This window comes from Orcinus orca, chromosome 3 (genome assembly GCF_937001465.1).
Source record: "Orcinus orca chromosome 3, mOrcOrc1.1, whole genome shotgun sequence".
Classification (NCBI taxonomy): Eukaryota; Metazoa; Chordata; class Mammalia; order Artiodactyla; family Delphinidae; genus Orcinus; species Orcinus orca.
In genome coordinates, this window is record NC_064561.1 from 149,749,294 (window position 1) to 149,771,261 (window position 21,968).

Genomic DNA, 21,968 nt, shown 5'->3' on the forward strand with positions numbered 1-21,968 from the left:
GGTACCTACTTGAGCTCCATTGCACTCAGAGAATTTTTATTATACCCCCAGTATTAACCATGGTCAAATGAATTAAGGCTTCTCCACTCCTTTCCACACCCACACCAGCCAAGTTTTCTCTAAACCAATCTAAAATTAGTGCAATGATATGTGCATATGTAGAAATTATTTGTCCCTATTACACAAAAAACAAATTATGCCACTGTTCAACACTCATCTCTTTGCCATCAGTATGGCTGTACTTAAAATCTGATGCATTACTAAATCTGATGCATGACTTTTAAATATAGGTGTTCTCAATTTAAGATGTTTATAATATTTAATTATCATGCCACAAATATTTTTTGCTGCATTTCTTGGTAGTCTGCCTGTTGCTAGGAATAGAACTGTGTCACCTCCAAAATTCTTATGTTGACGCTCTAAACTCCAGTGTGACTGTACTTGGAGATAGAATCTTTAGGAGATAATTAAGGTTAATTAAGGATAATTAAGGAATGAAGTCATAAAGGTGGGGCCCTAATCTAATAGGACTGTGGCCTTATAAGAAGAGGAAGAGAGAGAGTGCTCTTGTTTTCTCTCCACATGTTCACACTGAGGATAGGCCTTGTGAGCACACAGTGAGATGGTGGTTGTCTGAAACCCAAGGAGAGAGCCCTTGTGAGGTATCAAGCCTGCTGGCACCTTAATTTTGGACTTCCCAGCTTCCAGAACTGTGAGAAAATAAATTTCTCTTGTTTAAGCCACTCAGCCTATAGGATTTTGTTATAGCAGCCTGAGTAGACAATACAATTATTGAATATTGTTCATATTTTGTATGGTAACCTGTTTGGTAAATAAAGGACATAAGGAAATTAATATGCTCAAACCAATTGCTAAGTGTTTCTATTCTCTTATTTTGTATAAGAATACTTTGGGATATAGCCAACTAACTGTTGAAGTGAAGAATGAGTTTCAGTTTTAGTTCTATGGAACCAATCACAAGAAATTCTGCAGAATTCCAGAGGTAAACTCATTTAGTTAGGATGGAGAAATTGACTTTTGCAAAACAGTAAGCATTTACATTTGAGGGTGGGAGAGTGTCTAGAAGAATCAGGATTAATATAATCTAAAAGTACGAAATACTCGTCTTTAGACTTTTCTCTAGCAAAGAGGAAGGAGAAAATACAAATTTGAAATTTAGGTAATCTAGACTAAGGGGCATGTGCCAATGCCTGGTGTGTGAAAATGGCAGTAACAAGTAGTCCAAAGTAAAGGTAAGTAAAATTCCTAAAGTAATTACTCAAAGTAATTTTGGGGATATATTGTTTAAAATGAGGTACACCAAAACATAGATATTGCTTGACAATTTGTTACTTCATAAAGAAATCCAATTTCCTTCCTCTTTTTATATTGCATTAACAACTATTAGTGGTTTTCAATCTGAATTTTAGCCGTGTATTTTCAGTTTATTGAATTATTATCCTCTGTATCACATATACTACTAAAACTCTTCAATAGTTAAAACTTGATCCTTAAGACAGGAGACTAACTGTAATAGCAACCCATGATAAATGCAGTAAAATTCCTTTTGGGGTAAAGTTTAGAAATCATTATGATTTGATATACTGTTTTTGAACTGTATACTGTTTTGATCTATAGGATAATCTGAAGTAGTTAATGATGCAAAATCCTCCCTCTCAACTTTTTTTTTTGTTCTTAACATTTTATTTTATTTATTTTACCCCCCCCCCCCCACCGCCCTTGGCAACCACAAGTCTGTTCTCTATGTCTGTGAGTCTGTTTTTGTTTTCTAGATAGGTTCATTTATGCTATATTTTAGATTCCACATACAAGTGATATCATATGGTATTTATCTTTTTCTTTCTGACTTCCTTCACTTAGTATGATAATCTCTAGTTGCATCCATGTTGCTGCAAATGGCATTATTTGGTTCTTTTGTATGGCTGAGTAGTATTCCATTGCATATATGTTCCACATCTTCTTTATCCATTCATCTGTTGATGGACATTTAGGTTGTTTCCATGTTTTGGCTATTGTAAATAGTGCTGCAATGAACATAAGGGTGCACGTGTCTTTTTGAATTATAGTTTTGTCTGGGTATATGCCCAGGAGTGGGATTGCTAGATCATATAGTAATTCTGTTTTTAGTTTTCTAAGGAACCTCCACACTGTTTTCCATAGTGGCTGCACCAACTTACATTCCCTCCAACAATGTAGGAGGGCTCCCTTTTCTCCACACCCTCTTCAGCATTTGTTACTTGTAGACTTTTTTTTTTTTTTTTTTTGCGGTACGCCGACCTCTCACTGTTGTGGCCTCTCCTGTTGCGGAGCACAGGCTCCGGAGGCAGAGGCTCAGTGGCCATGGCTCACGGGCCCAGCCGCTCCGCGGCATGTGGGATCCTCCCAGACCAAGGCACGAACCCGTGTCCCCTGCATCGGCAGGTGGACTCTCAACCACTGCGCCACCAGGGAAGCCCTACTTGTAGACGTTTTAAGGATGGCCATTCTGACTGGTGTGAGGTGATACCTCATTTTGATTAGTGATGTTGAGCATCTTTTCATGTGCCTACTGGCCATGTGTATGTCTTCTTTGTAGTTCCTAACATTGTACTATTATTATCATTTTTTAATTTATTTAAATTATTTATTTTTGGCTGTGTTGGGTCTTTGTTGCTGCACACTTGCGGCGAACGGGGGCTTCCCTTGCGCAGCTGGGGCTCTAGGAGCACAGGCTTCAGTAGTTGTGACACACAGGCTTAATTGCTCCGCTGCATGTGGGATCTTCCCGGACCAGGGCTTGAACCCGTGTCCCCTGCATTAGCAGGCGGATTCTTAACCACTGCGCCACCAGGGAAGTCCTGTAGTTCCTAACATTTTAAATGAAAAAGGTTTCACTAGGGTTTTGTCTCAGAACATGGCTCCTGAAATAAACTCATTTTAATTTGAGCTTGATTTTCTCCCAACTTCTCCCCGCTAATGAGACCCTTGAGGTGTTTTTAAACCATCACTAATATTATAGAGCCATCCTTATAAAATCATCATTAACATTCCACTGGCTGTTATCACATGCTGTTCCTTTTGTCACACTGGCCAAGCCATCTGATTGTTTCTAAGTGTCTTCATTGCCCCTCCTCCGATGTACGAAGGACAAGGTCAAGATCTTTTCAGTCTGTATGGTCTTCTTGCCCAGTGAACTAGGTGACAAGCTGGTGATTCAGGGGTCGTCAAATTCTTGGTGAGAAGCAAGGGGCTGACTTGTGACCTCCACAGCCCCAGATTCAACCATCCGCACAGTGGGTGGCAGCCCCATTTCCTTCTGTGCCCTTCTCCTGGGTCGCTGCCTTGCCCTCGCCCCTACCCTGCTCAGGCCGGCCCGCGGCAGCCCAACGACAGGCTTGTGTTATCTCCCCACGCCCCCTCCTTGCCACCCTGAATGAATTCACCCTCAGTCCTGAGGCCCGGGGATTCCAGTTTCCTCCACTCGCATCCTGCTGTCCTCAGGCGTGGGAGAAATGGCTGCGTCAGAACTCTGTTCTGACCCAGAAGGATGTGAGGAGGTGTTAAGTAAAGAATATTCACGGAAAAGAGAATTCCGAACCCGCCCACGAAAGGTCTGGAGCGTACCTGCTGTCTCCCACAGTTCCCTCAGGCTTCCCCCCCGCAGCTTCCTCCTGGTGCTGGTGCGCCCCTGACTGCTGTCCCTTCCCCCGGAAGCGGTTCCCCCAACAATGGGCCCGCCCTTCTCCTGGTCCCACCTGTGCTCTGCCCTAGGGCCCCTCCTCCAGCCTTACCTCCTTCAGCCTTACCTCCTTGGGCTGCTTAGGTATTTTCATGTAGTTTCTAGAATATGATTCAACACTTAGTGACTGTCAGATCAATAATTATTTCCCGAGCAAAGAATAAATCACATTGGGTTAAGTTTTTTATAAATTTATTTAATATTTGGCTGTGTTGTGTTTTCGTTGCTGCGCGCAGGCTTTCTCTAGTTGCTGCAGGCGGGGGCTGCCCTTCGTTGCGGTGCGCGGGCTTCTCATTGCGGTGGCTTCTCTTGCTGCGGAGCACGGGCTCTAGGCTCGCGGGCTTAGTTGCTCCGCGGTATGTGGGATCTTCCCGGACCAGGGTTTAGTACCTGTGTCCCCTGCATTAGCAGGCGGATTCTTAACCACTGCGCCACCAGGGAAGCCCGGTTAAGTTTTGATTAATGAGTCAGCACTATTGAATAAATAATAATCCATATTTATTCTAGCAACATAAAGTAGGCTTATAAAGTACCAGACACTATGCTGGGTGATGGAGATGAAAACGTGGATACAATGCATTCTGTGCAGTCCAAAGTCAGTTAATGGATACGATCTCTCTTCTACAGAGTTTTGTTTTGGTAGCTTAGTGGTTAAGGACGTGGGTTCTGCATGGATCCAACCCGCAACTCTTTTATTTACCAACTGGGTGATCATGGGCAATTTGTAAATTATACCTGCTTCAGCTTCTTTGCCTGTAAAATAGACATTAATTTATTAATGTCTACTTCATAGGGCTGTTGCAATGTTTAAATGAAATGATGCATTTAAAAAGTGAATAATGTACCTCCTGGCATAAGGTAAGTGTTAAAGATATTAATTATTATAATTAAAATTTTTTTTTCAAAGACTGTTTGAAAGAATATCCACTGCCAACTTTGCCTTATCTACTTCTGTTTTTTTTTTTTTTTTGAGTAGGAGATGGGAGATTTATTTTTCTTAATTTGATTTTTCTATGAAACCCAAAATTTGGCATGCAGAAAAATGTAAACTGTAATAGGATAATTCGTACTTTATTATTTGAAAGGTATTATAGCATGGTGGCAAGAGAACTAGATGAAAGTGGGAAATGTGGCAGGGGGGAGGGGGGAAATCCTCTTTCTGTTGCTAACCTGTTAGTAATTTGGGAAGGTTGGACTTCGCAAGTCTTTTTTTGTTTTTCATTTAAAAATAAGAGAGGTAGACTAAATAACAGAGATAAAATTTTAAGATTTTTAAACTAGTCTTATGATAAGACATTGCTCATCAAATATTTTGAAAATGTCATTTTCTCATATTTATTACCTCATTAATTTCACAAAATTCACACGTACACACACACATAATTTAATTTTTAAAGATCTTTCAAGAGATGAAACTTCTGGCTATCCAAGGAGGCTTTCCTTGACATTAGTAACAACACATAGGGATATTGAAAATGGCCTTTCAAATTGCTGGTTTTATACAATTAGTGTATATATCTATATCTATATATCATGTTTTATGTCACTTGTATCATAATAGGTTACTTAAACAAGCCCATTTTAAGATCCACCTAAAATGCTGCCTTCTCCATGGTGCATTCACTGATCATATCAATCAACATAATCTACTTTTCCTTGTTCTATGCTTTTATTACACTTTGGACCATGCTGGACTTCTTTGGCATTTCTTAGGGCTGTTTGAATTGATATCTTATCTCTCCTTCTCTCCTGTTGCATTATCTGCTCCTTGGAGAAAGAAATCTAGTGTGTGTGTGTGTGTGTGTGTGTGTGTGTGTGTGTGTGTGTGTGTGTGTATTTCTCCATAGTGCCAGCATAGTCAGAATAAATAAATGAATCAACATACCAGAAATAACTCATGAAAATTTAGCTTGATTTTTCTAGTTTGAAATGAGTCATAAGCGTCTCTTCCAATTTATAGGTGTTAGCATTTTTTGGAAAGAATCCTAGTGAATTCGAGATATATCTGTCAATGAGAAACTATATGAGCTTCCCATGATTTCATCTTTAAAAAGGGAATGTCTTCACAGTTGTATTCACAGTTTTATTCATCAAATACCATCTGAGAAACAGAATGGACTCATTGAACATTTGCTCAGAAACTGCCTGGAAAACCGTAAGAGAGAAATAACTTACGTTACTATGCCGTACTAACAAAGGGAGTGTAAAGAAAGTAATGTTAGAATCCATTAAAAAGTACCTTGGGGGCTTCCCTGGAGGCGCAGTGGTTGAGAGTCCGCCTGCCGATGCAGGCGACACGGGTTCGTGCCCTGATCCAGGAAGATCCCACATGCCGCGGAGCGGTTGGGCCCGTGAGCCATGGCCGCTGGGCCTGCGCGTCCGGAGCCTGTGCTCCGCAACGGGAGAGGCCGCAGCGGTGAGAGGCCCGTGTACCACAAAAAAAAAAAAAAAAAAAAAAAAGTACCTTGATTTGGAAAAATAGATGCATATGCACCCACATAATTGAAAAAAATTAGAAGCCAGTGATTTATGTATGTAAGTATCTTAAGATGAATGATACATTGATGTTTTTCCAGCTTACAAACAACAGCATTTTTTAATTCATTCCTAAATATTTAAGTACTTGCAAGGTACCAGCTACTGAGGATCTAGGTGCTAAGGAGAGCAAGTCAAATAAGACATTCTCCTTCTGCTTTGGAGCTTATAGTCTCACAGGACTGCTTTTTTAAGACCATCAGCACTTACCCATCTATTTATTCAAAAAATACATGTTGAGCACCAACCATGTTTGGGGATCTGTGAGAACACTAGAAATGAACAAAACAGACATCGTCCCTGACCCCAGAGGACCTACAGTGTTGAGATGAAGATAGATAATCAACAAATAAATAAAGGATAAATAAAAATTATAATAAGTGCAAGGAAAGAAACAAAAATCCATGATGTTGATTTAAAAAGTGAACATGAGTTGCTTTAGGTATAGTGGTCAGGAAGTGTCTCAGAGCAGATAAGGTGAAAGCGAGACCTCAGTGGTACATCAAAATGTTAGCTGTGGGCAACAGATAAATACTAGGGTTGCTTTTTTTTTTTTTCCTTTTTTTTTAAACCTCCTGCTTGCTCTCTTGGCACACTTCTCCCTGCTCTTATCTCTGTGTTTATCTGATTCCCTTATTTCAATATCTGCTATTGAACCACATTGTCCTGGCTTCAGTTGCAACTTCAGGTCTCAGTTCTGTGGCTCCCTGGTTCTCAGCATTGCCTGCAGTAATTGGGTAAAAGACACCCTGGGCACCAGGTCTATGACCCTATGAAACTATGTTGGTTGGAATCACCTCCATCCATCCTCATGTAGAGAGAGGAATTTGGACACAATCCCAGGATAAATCCTAAACCATGGAATATTTGGACTACTTTTCTTGAAACAATCAGCCTTATATATGTAAATATTCCATCTCTAAACAGGCTTCTGTTAAAAGTAGAATCATATAGCTAACTGAGCAGAATTTGTATTTTTGGTTGAGGACAGAAAGTACGAGTATTCTATTTAATTTATTAAGAAGAAATCAATATACTTTAGACAGTGAGCTTATGGTAAGGGTGACATATTTTTGTGAAAATTAAGGAATCTAGCCACCACTTAGTGGCTTGGTCTTCCATAGTTACTTGGAGGTGACTATAGGGTACTCTCAGGAGAAGTCAGATTTTTTCTCAAAATACAGTTTTAAGTCTGTACAAGTACATAAACAAATGATCCATGATTACTTTGATGTCATAATGTAGCATGAGTTTAATGATTTGGGTCTAAAATATTCCTTTGCTCCCAGAGAAATCAACTTGTTCATAACATACCTTCTTAGTGATAACTCGGTTGGGGGTAGAGGGAATAAATAGACTTTTAGGCATACCTAGCTTCAATCCTGGCTCCACACCTATGAGCTGTGTGATTCTAGGCAACTCAGTTTATCTCTCTTCCCCTTAGTTTCATAATTTTCAAATGAGAACAAACTTCTGAAGATTGTGGAAGAGCTAAAATGAGATATTACATCTTATCAGGGCAGGCTTAGAGTATGCCAGAAGTATTTGTTGAATGGATGATGAACCAATGAACAGTGTTAGTTCCTGAATCAATAAGCTATTGTAGTGTAATAAACTACTCTAAAACTTAGTGGTTTGAAACAACCATTTATTTAGCTAATGCTATTTCTGGTCAGAAATTTAGACTGGGCTCAGTGAGTAATTTTTCTAGTCTTGCCTGGGTTCCCTTATGTACCTGTGTTCAACTGTGGATCAAGTAAGGGGTGTAAGTGGCTTTGCTGGCCTTGATTCAGCTCTCACATCTTGGGATGTGAGTTGGGATGGCTTTTCACTCTGTCACTTGTTCTCTCATCCTCAAGCAGGCTTGACCAGGCTTGTTCTCAGGGAGTGTCAGGATTTCAAGAGAAGAAGCAGAGGCATGCAAGGCTCTCTAGCGGGTGAGGCTCAACACTGCCCCCAACCACTTCCTCACCGTTTTGTTGGGAAAAGTGCATTACAAGACCACCCAGATTCAAGTGGTGAAGGGACAGACTCCACCTCTTGATGGCAGGAGTTGCAAACAGGGTGAATACAGGAAAGGCAATAATTGCAGCCATTTTGCAAAAAAAAAAAAAAAAAAAAAAAATTAACCAATAACTATCTTTAGGTATACCTGTCAAAATAAAATAGTTGTAGAATGCATACTTAAGTAAAGGGGATACATGGCCTGATGCATATAATAGTTAAGTTTAAGTCCAAGTTTAAATCCAAACTTGGAAGACATCTGCCAAATGATTTTTGTGTAAGAAAAATTGAAATTTGGTCATTAGTTCTAATAGTGGTTAGAGAGCAGAATGAAATGTCTTTTGAGGCAACTCCTAGTTTAAATCATCCATGTAAAGGGGCATAAGTATCCTCCTAGGCAGTTGTAAATAATCAAGCGATATTAAAAAGAAATGGAGAAAATGAAGAGTCAGGTGATTCTTGAAACAGAGCTAGGGGGCTTCCCTGGTGGCACAGTGGTTGAGAGTCCGCCTGCCGATGCAGGGGACATGGGTTCATGCCCCGGTCCGGGAAGATCCCACATGCCGCGGAGCGGCTGGGCCCGTGAGCCACGGCCGCTGAGCCTGTGCGTCCGGAGCCTGTGCTCCACAACGGGAGAGGCCACAACAGTGAGAGGCCCGCGTACCAGAAAATAAAACAAAAAACAAAAGATCAAAAAAAACAGAGCTAGGCTTCTGGTTCGAGGTGGCTGCTGTTGCAGGGCAGACTATGGCAACTCAGGAAGCCAGTCAGAGGAGAGCAATGCTTTGGACTTGCCATCAGCTTATGATGTAAGGGATTAAGTGTTGCAGAGACCCAGCCAGGAGGCCAACAGTGAGGCTTTTAGCTCTGAGGAATCCCTTTCTATTCCTTGCTCTTCTGATGTGGATCCAGCCGTGTGGCTGACAGGGTCATTGTGCTCCGACCTGGTGTCAGGCCTGAGCCTCAGGTGTGAGAGCCGAATTCAGGTCATTGGACCACCAGAGACCTCCCGGCCCCACATAATATCAATCGGTGAGAGCTTTCCCAGGGATCTCCCTCTCAGTGCTAAGACCCAGCTCCACCCAACAGCCAACAAATTCCAGTGCTGGATGCCCCATGCCAAACAACTAGCAAGACAGGAACACAACCACCCCCATTAGCAGAGAGGCTGCCTAAAATCATACTAAGTCCACAGACACCCTAAAACACACCACCGGCTGCACCCCTACCCATCAGAAAGATAATTTCCAGCCCCACGCACCAGAACACAGGTACAAGTCCCCTCCACCAGGAAGCCTACACAAGCCACTGAACCAACCTCACCCACTAGGAGCAGACACCAAAAACAACGGGAACTATGAACCTGCTGGCTGTGAAGAGGAGACCCCAAACACAGTAAGTTAAACAAAATGAAAAGACAAAAATATGCAGCTGATAAAGGAGCAAGGTAAAAACCCACGAGACCAAACAAATGAGGAGGAAAAAGGGAGTATACCTGAAAAAGAATTCAGAGTAATGATAGTAAATATGATCCAAAATCTTGGAAATAGAATGGAGAAAATACAAGAAACATTTAACAAGGACCAAGAAGAATTAAAGAGCAAACAAACAATGATGAACAACACAATAAATGAAATTTAAAATTCTCTAGAAGGAATCAATAGCAGAATAACTGAGGCAGAATAAGGGATAAGTGACCTGGAAGATAAAATAGTGGAAATAACTACCACAGAGCAGAATAGAGAAAAAAGAATGAAAAGGATTGAGGACAGTCTCAGAGACATCTGGGACAACAATAAATGCACCAACATTCGAATTATACGGGTCCCAGAAGAGGAGAAAAAGAAAGGGTCCGAGAAAATATTCAAAAAAATTATAGTTGAAAACTTCCCTAACATGGGAAAGAAAATAGTCAATCAAGTCCAGGAAGGGCAGAGAGTCCCATACAGGATAAATCCAAGGAGAAACATGCCAAGACACATATTAATCAAGCTATCAAAAATTAAACACAAAGAAAAAATATTAAAAGCAGCAAGGGAAAAGCAACAAATAACATACAAGGGAATCCCCATAAAGTTAACAGCTGATTTTTCAGCAGAAACTCTTCAAGCCAGAAGGGAGTGGCAGGATATATTTAAAGTGATGAAAGGGAAAAGCTTACAACCAAGATTACTCTACCCAGCAAGGATCTCATTCAGATTTGATGGAGAAATTAAAACCTTTACAGATAAGCAAAAGTTAAGAGAATTCAGCACCACCAAACCAGTTTTACAATGAATGCTAAAGGAACTTCTTTAGGCAGGAAGTGCAAGAGAAGGAAAAGATCCACAAAAACAAACCCAAAACAATTAAGAAAATGGTAATAGGAACATACATATGGATAATTACCTTAAATGTAAATGGATTAAATGCTCCAACCAAAAGACGTAGACTGGCTGAATGCATACAGAAACAAGACCCATATATATGCTGTCTACAAGAGACCCACTTCAGACCTAGGGACACATACAGGCTGAAAGTGAGGGGATGGAAAAAGATACTCCATGCAAAGGAAATCCAAAGAAAGCTGGAGTAGCAATTCTCATATCAGACAAAATAGACTTTAAAATAAAGACTATTAGAAGAGACAAAGAAGGACATTACATAATGATCAAGGGATCAATCCAAGAAGAAGATATAACAACTGTAAATATTTATGCACCCAACCTAGGAGCACCTCAATACATAAGGCAAATGCTAACAGCCATAAAAGGGGAAATTGACAGTAACACAATCATAGTAGGGGACTTTAACACCCCACTTTCACCAAGGGACAGATCATCCAAAATGAAAATAAATATGAAACACAAGTGTTAAATGACACATTAAACAAGGTAGACATAATTGATATTTATAGGACATTCCATCCAAAAACAACAGATATACTTTCATTTCAAGTGCTCATGGAACATAGAGCCATGCATAGATCATATCTTGGGTCACAAATCAAGCCTTGGTAAACTTAAGAAAATTGAAATTGTATCAAGTATCTTTTCCGACCACAACGCCATGAGACTAGATATAAATTACAGGAGAAAAACGGTTAAAAATACAAACACATGGAGGCTAAACAATATGCTACTAAATAACAAAGAGATCACTGAAGAAACCAAAGAGGAAATACCTAGAAACAAATGACAATGAAAACACGATGACCAAAAACCTATGGGATGCAGCAAAAGCAGTTCTAAGAGGGAAGTTTAGAGCAATACAATCCTACCACGAGAAACAAGAAAAATCTCAAGTAAACAACCCAAACTTACACCTAAAACAATTAGAGAAAGAAGAACAAAAACCCCCGAAAGTTAGCAGAAGGAAAGAAATCATAAAGATCAGAGCAGAAATAAATGAAAAAAAAATGAAGGAAATAATAGCAAAGATCAATAAAACTAAAAGTTGGTTTTTGAGAAGATAAACAAAATTGATAAACCATTAGCCAGACTCATCAAGAAAAAAGGCAGAAGACTCAAATCAACAGAATTAGAAATGAAAAAGGAGAAGTAACAACTGACACTGCAGAAATACAAAGGATCATGAGAGATTACTACAAGCAACTCTATGCCAATAAAATGGACAACCTGGAAGAAATGGACAAATTCTTAGAAAAGCACAACTTTCCAAGACAGAACCAGGAAGAAATAAAAAATAGAAACAGACCAATCACAAGCACTGAAATTGAAACTGTGATTAAAAATCTTCCAACAAACAAAAGCCGAGGACCAGATGGCTTCACAGATGAATTGTATCAAACATTTAGAGAAGAGCAAACATCGATCCTTCTCTAACTCTTCCAGTATGTAGCAGAGGGAGCAACACTCCCAAACTCATTCTACAAGGCCACCATCACCCTGATACCAAAGCCAGAAAAAGATGTTACAAAAAAAGAAAACTACAGGCCAATATCACTGATGAACATAGATGAAAAAATCCTCAAACAAAATCCAACAGCACATTAAAAGGATCATACACCATGATCAAGTGTGGTTTATCCCAGGAATGCAAGGATTCTTCAGTATATGCAAATCAATCAATGTGATACACCATATTAACAAACTGAAAGATTAAAAACCATATGATAATCTCGATAGATGCAGAAAAAGCTTTTGACAAAATTCAATACCCAGTTATGATAAAAACTCTCCACAAAGTAGGCATACAGGGAATCTACCTCAACATAATAAAGGCCATATACGACAAACCCACAGCCAACATCATTCTCAATGGTGAAAAACTGAAACCATTTCCTCTAAGATCAGGAACAAGACAAATTTGCCCACTCTCACTGCTATTATTCAACATAGTTTTGTAAGTTTTAGCCACAGCACAGAAGAAAAAGAAATGAAAGGAATCCAAATCATAAAAGAAGAAGTGAAACTGTTACTGTTTGCAGATGACATGATACTATATATAGAGAATCCTAAATATGCTACCAGAAAACTACTAGTGCTAATCAGTGAATTTGGTAAAGTAGCAGGATAAAAATTAATACACAGAAATCTCTTTCATTCCTATACACTAATGATGAAAAATCTGAAAGCAAAATTAAGGAAACACTCCCATTTACCATTGCAACAAAAAGAATAAAATACCTAGCAATAAATCTACCCAAGGAGACAAAGATCTGTATGCAGAAAACTATAAGACACTGATGAAAGAAATTAAAGATGAGACAAAGAGATGGAGAGATATACCATATTCTTGGATTGGAAGAATCAACATTGTGAAAATGACTCTACTACCCAAAGCAATCTACAGATTCAATGCAATCCCTATCAAACTACCACTGGCAGTTTTCACAGAACTAGAACAAAACATTTCACAATTTGTATGGAAACACAAACGACCCCAAATAGCCAAAACAATGTTGAAAAAGAAAAAACGAGCTGGAAGAATCAGGCTCCCTGACTTCAGAGTATACTACAAAGCTACAATAATCAAGACAGTATGGTAGTGGCACAAAAACAGAAATATAGATCAATGGAACAGGATAGAAAGCCCAGAGGTAAACCCATGCACATATGGTCACCTTATCTTTGATAAAGGAGGCAAGAATACACAATGGAGAAAAGACAGCCTCTTCAATAAGTGGTGCTGGGAAAACTGGACAGCTACATGTAAAAAAATGAAATGAGAACACTTTCTAACACCATACACAAAAATAAACTCAAAATGGATTAACGACCTAAGTGTAAGGTCAGACACTATAAAACTCTTAGAGGAAAACTTAGGCAGAACATTCTATGACATAACTCACAGCAAGATCCTTTTTGACCCACCTCCTAGAGAAATGCAGATAAAACCAAAAATAAACAATTGGGACCTAATGAAACTTAAAAGCTTTTGCACAGCAAAGGAAACCATCATAAATAAGATCAAAAAACAACCCTCAGAATGGGAGAAAATATTTGCAAATGAAGCAACTGACAAAGGATTAATCTCCAAAATACACAAGCAGCTCATGGGGCTCAGTATCAAAAAAACAAACAATCAAAAACAAACAAACAAACAAACAAACAATCAAATCCAAAAATGGGCAGAAGACCTAAATAGACATTTCTCCAAAGAAGATATACAGATTGCCACCAAACACATGAAAAGATGCTCAATACCACTAATCATCAGAGAAATGCAAATCAAAATTACAATGAGATATTACCTCACACCACTCAGAATGGCCATCATCAAAAAATCTACCAACAATAAATGCTGGAGAGGGTGTGGAGAAAAGGGAACTCTCTTGCACTGTTGGTGGGAATGTAAATTGATAGAGCCACTATGGAGAACAGTATGGAGGTTCCTTAAAAAACTAAAAATAGAACTACCATATGACCCAGCAATCCCACTACTGGGCATATACCCTGAGAAAACCATAATTCAAAGAGTCATGTACCACAGTGTTAACTGAAGCACTATTTACAATAGCCAAGGACATGGAAGCAACCTAAGTGTCCATCAACTGATGAATGGATAAAGAAGACATGGCACACATATACAATGGAATATTACTCGACATAAAAAGAAACAAAGTTGAGTTATTTGTAGTGGGGTAGATGGACTCAGAGTCTGTCATACAGAGTGAAGTAAATCAGAAAGAGAAAATCAAATACCGTACGCTAACGCATACATATGGAATCTAAAAAAAAAAAAAAAACGGTTCTGAAGAACCTGGGGCAGGAGAGGAATAAAGACACAGATGTAGATAATGGACTTGAGGACACTGGGAGGGGGAAGGGTAAGCTGGGACGAAGTGAGAGAGTGGCATGGACATCTATATACTACCAAATGTAAAATAGATAGCTAGTGGGAAGCAGCCACATAGCCCTGGGAGATCAGCTTGTTGCTTTGTGACCACCTAGAGGGGTGGGATAGGGAGGGTGGGAGGGAGATGCAAGAGCGAGGGGATATGCGGATATATGTATACGTATAGCTGATTTACTTTGTTATACAGCAGAATCTAACACACCATTGTGAAGCAATTATACTCCAATAAAGATGTTAAAAAACAAAAACAGAGCTAATTTGGACCCTCCGTCCTCTGCCTTCTATGAAGGGAGTCATTAGCAGCCTTGCCATTAGGATCTTCAGAAAGGATTCGTGAGTAAAAAACAAAACAAAAAAGCGAAAAACTAACAAATTGAAACTAGATCTATAAATAGGCAATATAGGGCAAGCAGGGTAACTATAAACATTGGAAATATTACATTGTTCTGGAAAAAGAAGCCTAGTCAGGTCAGAAAATAATCAAGATTTTACTTATGTGTCTCAACCCTCAGTAAAAGTCCTCCTCTTTTCTTCACCATTTCATTTGTCATGGTTCAGTAAATCCTCAGATAATTGCCTTCTCACAGTCTCTTTAACAACTCGTTTCTACTATACTCAATTTGTGCCTAGTAACCTTAAGACAACTCTCTCTCTCTCTCTCTCTCTCTCTTAGGTTCATCGGATGTTACCAAAATGAACTTAGTCTTGGCTAATAAATGCAGTGTGACCCACATAAAAGAAAATATAAAGTTGAGAACCAGTACCACTAACTCTGAAGCCCTTGGAATTTTCTGGGAGTTCTCTTCATCCTTCTCACACAAGCCTCCGTCTGCCTCCTCATCCTCTGCTAGGTAAATGTTCTTGTCAAACATGAGATGAAAGATACTTTTAAGATTGCTTCTTAACCAGGTAGTGCACAGAATCTACTACTTCACCTTGAATGTATAGCATTTCAGTTGCACTGAGGTTTAAACAGGCTTGTATAGGTATGCTATAGGTATGCTTATATAGCATAGGTATGCTTAATCATAGAATCTGACAGTGTTTCTACAGAAAAATGCATTCAGACTACTGAACAATTGAATTGTAAATGAAATTCTGGAACACATTAATTGTACATATTATATAAAATAAGTAACCGGGTTAATTTTTTAAAGAGAAAACTTTCATATTGACTACATAAAGTTTAGAAACATTAAACAACATAGAATAACCTGAACAAAATAACAAAGATTAAAACGAAATTGCAAAATAAAATGCAAATGGTTGCAAAATGTCAACTCCTCTAAATTAATCTATAAATTTAGGCTAAACCATAAAAAGTTTAGCTCCAGTATTGTGGTGGTTGTGCATATTGCTTTTAAAACCAATGCAACTTAATGAGGTAAATTAAATGACTTTTACGTATTTTAAATAACATCCTCATAACCTATAAAAATGGTCTTAAGTCCATTCTCTAGTAAGTCTGTGTCTTTATTCCTGTTTCACCCCTAGGTTTTTCATGACATTTTTTTTTTTAAATTCCATATATATGTGTTAGCATACGGTATTTGTCTCTCTCTTTCTGACTTACTTCACTCTGTATGACAGACTCTAGGTCTATCCACCTCATTACAAATAGCTCAATTTCGTCTCTTTTTATGGCTGAGTAATATTCCATTGTATATATGTGCCACATCTTCTTTATCCATTCATCCAATGATGGACACTTAGGTTGTTTCCATCTCTGGGCTATTGTAAATAGAGCTGCAATGAAGAGACTATGGGGAGGGGGAAGGGTAAACGGTGACAAAGCGATAAAGAGGCATGGACATATATACACTACCAAACGTAAGGTAGATAGCTAGTGGGAAGCAGCCGCATAGCACAGGGAGATCAGCTCGGTGCTTTGTGACCGCCTGGAGGGGTGGGATAGGGAGGGTGGGAGGGAGGGAGACGCAAGCGGGAAGAGATATGGGAATATATGTATATATATAACTGATTCATTTTGTTGTGAAGCTGAAACTAACATACCATTGTAAAGCAATTATACTCCAATAAAAAAAAATAATAAAAAAAAATGGTCTTTTTTATTTAAAATGACTCCACCTGGTTACATAAAACTTCAATTTTGGATTATTCAATCAAAATGCCATAATTATAATTTTTTTTTAAAAATTATTTATTAATTTATTTTTGGCTGCATTGGGTCTTAGTTGTGGCATGCGGGATCTTCATTGAGGTATGCGGGATCTTTCGTTGTGGTGCGCGGGCTTCTCTCTAGTTGTGGTGTGGGGTTTTCTCTTCTCTAGTTGTGACGCGCAGGCTCCAGGGCACGTGGGCTCTGTAGTTTGTGGCACGCGGGCTCTCGTTGAGGCGCCTGAGCTCTTTAGTTGTGGTGCGCAGGCTTAGTTGCCCTGCGGCATGTGGGATCCTAGTTCCCCGACCAGCGATCGAACCTGCGTCCCCTACATTGGAAGGCAGATTCTTTACCACTGGACCACCAGGGAAGTCCCTATACTTATAATTATATTTAACAAATTCTAGAGTGTTCAGGGTAGTTGAAATAAGATGTTCATAAGTATTAATTACTCACAAAACATTTTTTTGGGGGAAATATAATTCTATCAAACCTCAATAAGAGCAAAACTAGCATCAGTTAAATAACCACAGTTAAACTAAAAAGAAATAAAATTATTTTTAAAAAGAGAAAACAGATGCCCTGTTGTGGCTGTGGATGTTCAGGGGTCCCTGCTGTGAAAGCTGAATCAAACCTGCATGTCCTATAAACACTACCAAATGTCAAATAGATAGCTAGTGGGAAGCAGCCACATAGCACAGGGAGATCAGCTCAGTGCTTTGTGTCCACCTCGAGGGGTGGGATAGGGAGGGTGGGAGGGAGGGAGACGCAAGAGGGAGGAGATATGGGGATATATGTATATGTATAGCTGATTCACTTTGTTATACAGAAGTAACTAACACACCATTGCAAAGCAATTATACTCCAATAAAGATGATAAAAAGAAAAGAATAAAGACTAGGTGATAAACAAAACAAAACAAAACAAAAAGCCTGCATGTCTCCTGGCTCCTTGGGTCCTCACACTGTTACCCTTTTTCTCGAGGATTTGATTATCCAGCGGTTCCCCTGATCCTCTCGGGCCTCTGCCCAGGACTATACGTGAACTGCAGGGGCAAAAGGGCCACTTGGAAAAAGCTGGAATTTAAACTGTTTCCACCAATTTTGTCTATTATGATCTCCCCCCACCCCACCCCTCCCCACCTTAGCTCTCTGAGCTTTCTCTCAGTTGACAGAGCTGCCAACCATCTTTCTTGAGGTTTTTCTCACTGGAGATAATCTGCCCTTGATAGAAGGAAGTCATTCTTTCTCATTCTTTTTCCAGGTCTTCAGCCATCCCCGTGGATAAGTATTCAGGTGTTTTCATACAGTTTGGGAAGTTATTTTTTTCTTTATTTGCAAGTGGTAAATACCCTCCTCTACTAATTTTCTGCAAAGGTGCATTTCAGGTTCTTGGTGAAGTTCAGGAAGTATTTGCAATTTCAGCTGAAGCTTTTGAATCTCATTTTTAAGCTGAGAAAGTGAAAAGCCACTTCTTAGCTTAAAAGTTCACTGTCTTTCCTCCATGTCCTGAGCACTCCCAGCCTGGCCCCAAATATTGAGGCGCTCTCTTAACCTGACCTCCTCTCCTTTGGGACCATCTTTTAGGAGTTCTCAATCCCCACCCCAAAAAAGCGTTAAAATAGTTAAACAAGGAAGCTCTTAGACTGATGTGGCGCTAATGTAGTGGGGGCTTATGTAAGCAAACCAAAATTTAAGCCTGTAAATGCCTCAAGGTTACAAAATCAAAACGCTTAGGACAATCAATCACAAACAGCTGACTAGGCTTTAAGCTACAGGCAATCAAATAATTAATTTCTTTCTCCTGGCTCCTATCGGTGGAGCGCTCCTAATCACTGTGTTTTGGTGATGCTTGATTGGAATCTATTTCTGCGCAAATAAACCCTTAAACTTTTAAATATGCCTCAGTTTATCTTTTTTGTTTTTTTTTTTTTTCGGTACGCCGACCTCTCACTGTTGTGGCCTCTCCCGTTGCGGAGCACAGGCTCCGGACGCGCAGGCTCAGCGGCCATGACTCACGGGCCCAGCCGCTCCGCGGCATGTGGGATCTTCCCGGACCGGGGCACGAACGCGTGTCCCCTGCATTGGCAGGCGGACTCTCAACCACTGCGCCACCAGGGAAGCCCTTAGTTTATCTTTTAACACAAGTTATCAAAACGTTTCTTCCAACCATACATGGTTGTCTGGAAGAGGAATTCTGGGTGGTTTTCTTCATCTTGTTATATTTCCTGATAGATTGGCACTCAAACTCTGCCCCAGGTGGTGCCCCTTAACTTGGCTGTGCTGTGGTGGTCCAGGCAGACCCTGCCCTACCTTTGATGGGGCTCCTTGGAGATTTCACTCCCTTCGTTCCTTCTCTGCCCACTTTCTTCTTAATGCTCACTCTCCCTGATCCACTGTCGTGTTCTTACATTTTTTTTTTTCACTAATCTCTCTTAATGATCTCTGGATCTCCCATCAGAATGCCTCATGGCAGTCACCACTGAGAAGGGAGTTGGTTCTCATCTTCCTGGGTTTTAGGGCACTTTTCACTCTTTGAATTTCACGGCTAGGTTAAGAGAGAGGCTTTTGGCTCTATGGAGGTTGAAGAAATGTAATTTCTATTATATCTATTATTGTAAATTCAAATATAAATTTCATATTGTGCCTCAAATTAGTTCATTAATCTACCCTGCCTCTGAATTCTATTTGAAGACTGGGAATTGAGGTCTAGCCACTTTCCTGTATCTTGAATGTGAGAACAACTCAGATAAATCTGTTTGCAGCTGTTCCTGGAAAAATACTCTGCTATCTCCTCTGAGATTGTGTTAAATCTTCACGAATGGAGTTTACCCCTTTAATAAGAGCTTCTTCTACTTCATGGTAGATATTTTTATGACATAGATTCTTTCTCAAACTTGGCCTGGAGCTCTGGGAACCTGTGTTCTACCAGAGAGTCAGTCCAGGTTTTCCCATTTCCTCCATCTACCCAGTAGCTTTTCCTACTCCCCCACCCTTCCCTAGTCACAAGACAGTAACAATATTTAACTAGTCTATTTCTCTCCATAGTTAGAAGGTAGAAGCAGAAGTCTCAGGACTTTTCTGACTCAACAGTGATGCTTGCAGGAGGGGAGGGAGGGGAGAAGAGCCCTCACTAACCCTCCTCTGTTTCTTTTCTTGGTTGTCATCTTCTAAATGTATGACATAAGGTCATGGCTTTTCTCTTGTCTCGTTGTTGTTGTTGTGAACTTTTTGACTGCTTTCATCTATTCTTTTTTTGTTGTTGTTCATCTTACTAGCTTATAATATGGTGAGCTGCTGTGATCTGTTCATTATCGCCCATCTTTACCAAGAAGCATCAATAACAATTTGATTGTAAAGCGAATTGTGCATATAGTTTGAAATGATTTAAGGGGATATAGTATTTTAATATCATTATAACTCCTACAAAATAATTTATCCATTGGCTTCCTATGACACTGCATGATTCTCAGTTTGCTTCGTGTCACTGTCTCCTCAGCTACATGGCATGAATTAAGAACACTTCGTGTCCACTTCTTAGTGACATTGCTGCAGAAGGGTGATTTCCAGTTCCATTTAAGCTGATATCGTAATCCCTACAGAGTTTATATTAGGATTTTAAAGAGAGAATCTAGGTCAAACAGGAAGAAGTGACAAGCTGTGCCTTGACCCTTTATCGGCTGCTCTGGATCCCACGGTGTGATTTCACTTTGCAATCAGGTCTCCATCAGGAGCTGCGCTGTTTATTTGCCAAAATATGTTGAACTTTCTCAAAGCCTTGTGCTTTGAGAAAGTTGTCTTATTTGGGACAGATAAGACAACAGTGGGAAATAAAATACCACTGAGAACCAAAAAGACTCATTTCAGCTTTAGGAACCAGAAATACTCAGAAACCTAAGTTATAATGGGCTCATAAACTCAGCTGAAGGGTTAAGCACCTCTAAACTGCTGGGCTGAACCAACCTCTTCATCTGAATCTTTAGGCCAAAACACTCAAAACCAGCTCCCAACAATAAAGCCTATTCCATCATCACTGCTGAGAAATATTAAAAAATAATATTGCCAAAAAAAGAAAAGAATGGGAAAATAACCACATGGGAAACAAAAGGAGGTAAATTCCACCTGGATCCTTTTGTTCACTGAAGGAATCACAGAAAATCACAGAAAACCAGCTGCCCAGGGTTAGCAAGTGGTACAATAAAATGAACACTGGCAAAATAGCTGTATGGTCAGGCCATTCAAGATGACTCTTCTCTTACTCTCCCTGCATCCCCTGCTTGACCAGACCCTCCTTTACTCACATGACTATCCAGTCTTCTTAATTATAGGGCTTAATTGGTAACTGCCTACGTGCTTGCCCCGGCTCCAGCTGCTGGTTTCCCTGGTAACTGATGAGCCAACCTGACGTCACTTGCCCCTATAAATGGTAGCCTCCTCCTCCTGGCAGTAGTAGAGGTTCTTGCAGTCGTCTGTCTTACACGGTGTAGCTCCGTGACCTTTTGCTTTGAAGTGGTAAGCTTCCCTGTCCAGTAAACTGTTGATGTTTCTGTTGCTATTTCCAGGCTCCTTCTTCTGTCTCAAGTCTGGCAACTACAAGGCTTGTAGTTCTGTGAGGTGCAGCCCAACAATTGACGAGCCAGCCAGGAGGCCAAAGAGACCCCCATGAGCACCAAGACGTCAGGAAATAAGAGCGGGGAATGGACAGTTGCAGGGGGAACCCCGGTTTGGCTGTCCACTAGTAAGTGGGGCCCTGTGGTGGCTGTCCTTGAGGAAGGGGTGTCGGCAAGAGAGTCCAGAGGGTCATGGCCCGTCCAAATTGGGCTCCCAAGGTGTGGGACCTACTGAGAGCACTGAAGAAGGGGAAGATTGGGATGAGGTCATAAAGGTCCTTATCCCACAGGATAGAGATGAAGAGCAGCTCCCTTCAGAGGCAGCTGACTACCATGAGAGATGTCTTTCTCTTCCACCATATTGATGATATCCTGTTAACCTCAGAGTTTCTTTCTAGTATTAAAAGTAGCAGCCCTGCACTTGTGGCTTGTCTGATTGCACGGGGCTGGCTGGTGAATACAGACAAAATGCAAGGACCTGGATTATCTATCAAATACTTGGGTGTTATCTGGTCGGGTAAGACAAGCATAACCTAAACCATTACAGACACAGGCATTAGGGATATTAACGCAGGGCCAGGCTTGTGAATTGGATGTGGTCAGTTAACCAGAAAGGTTTGCTTTGGGCCTGTGGCAATGGCAAAGTGATGAAAGAGTACCCT

At 40.1% G+C, this 21,968-nt stretch overlaps 1 pseudogene; it reads left to right on the forward strand.

The window, feature by feature from the left end:
• The first annotated feature begins 719 nt into the window (after nucleotides 1–719).
• LOC117199969 (CCAAT/enhancer-binding protein gamma-like) overlaps nucleotides 720–21,968 on the forward strand; it is a 37,703-nt pseudogene continuing 16,454 nt past the window's right edge.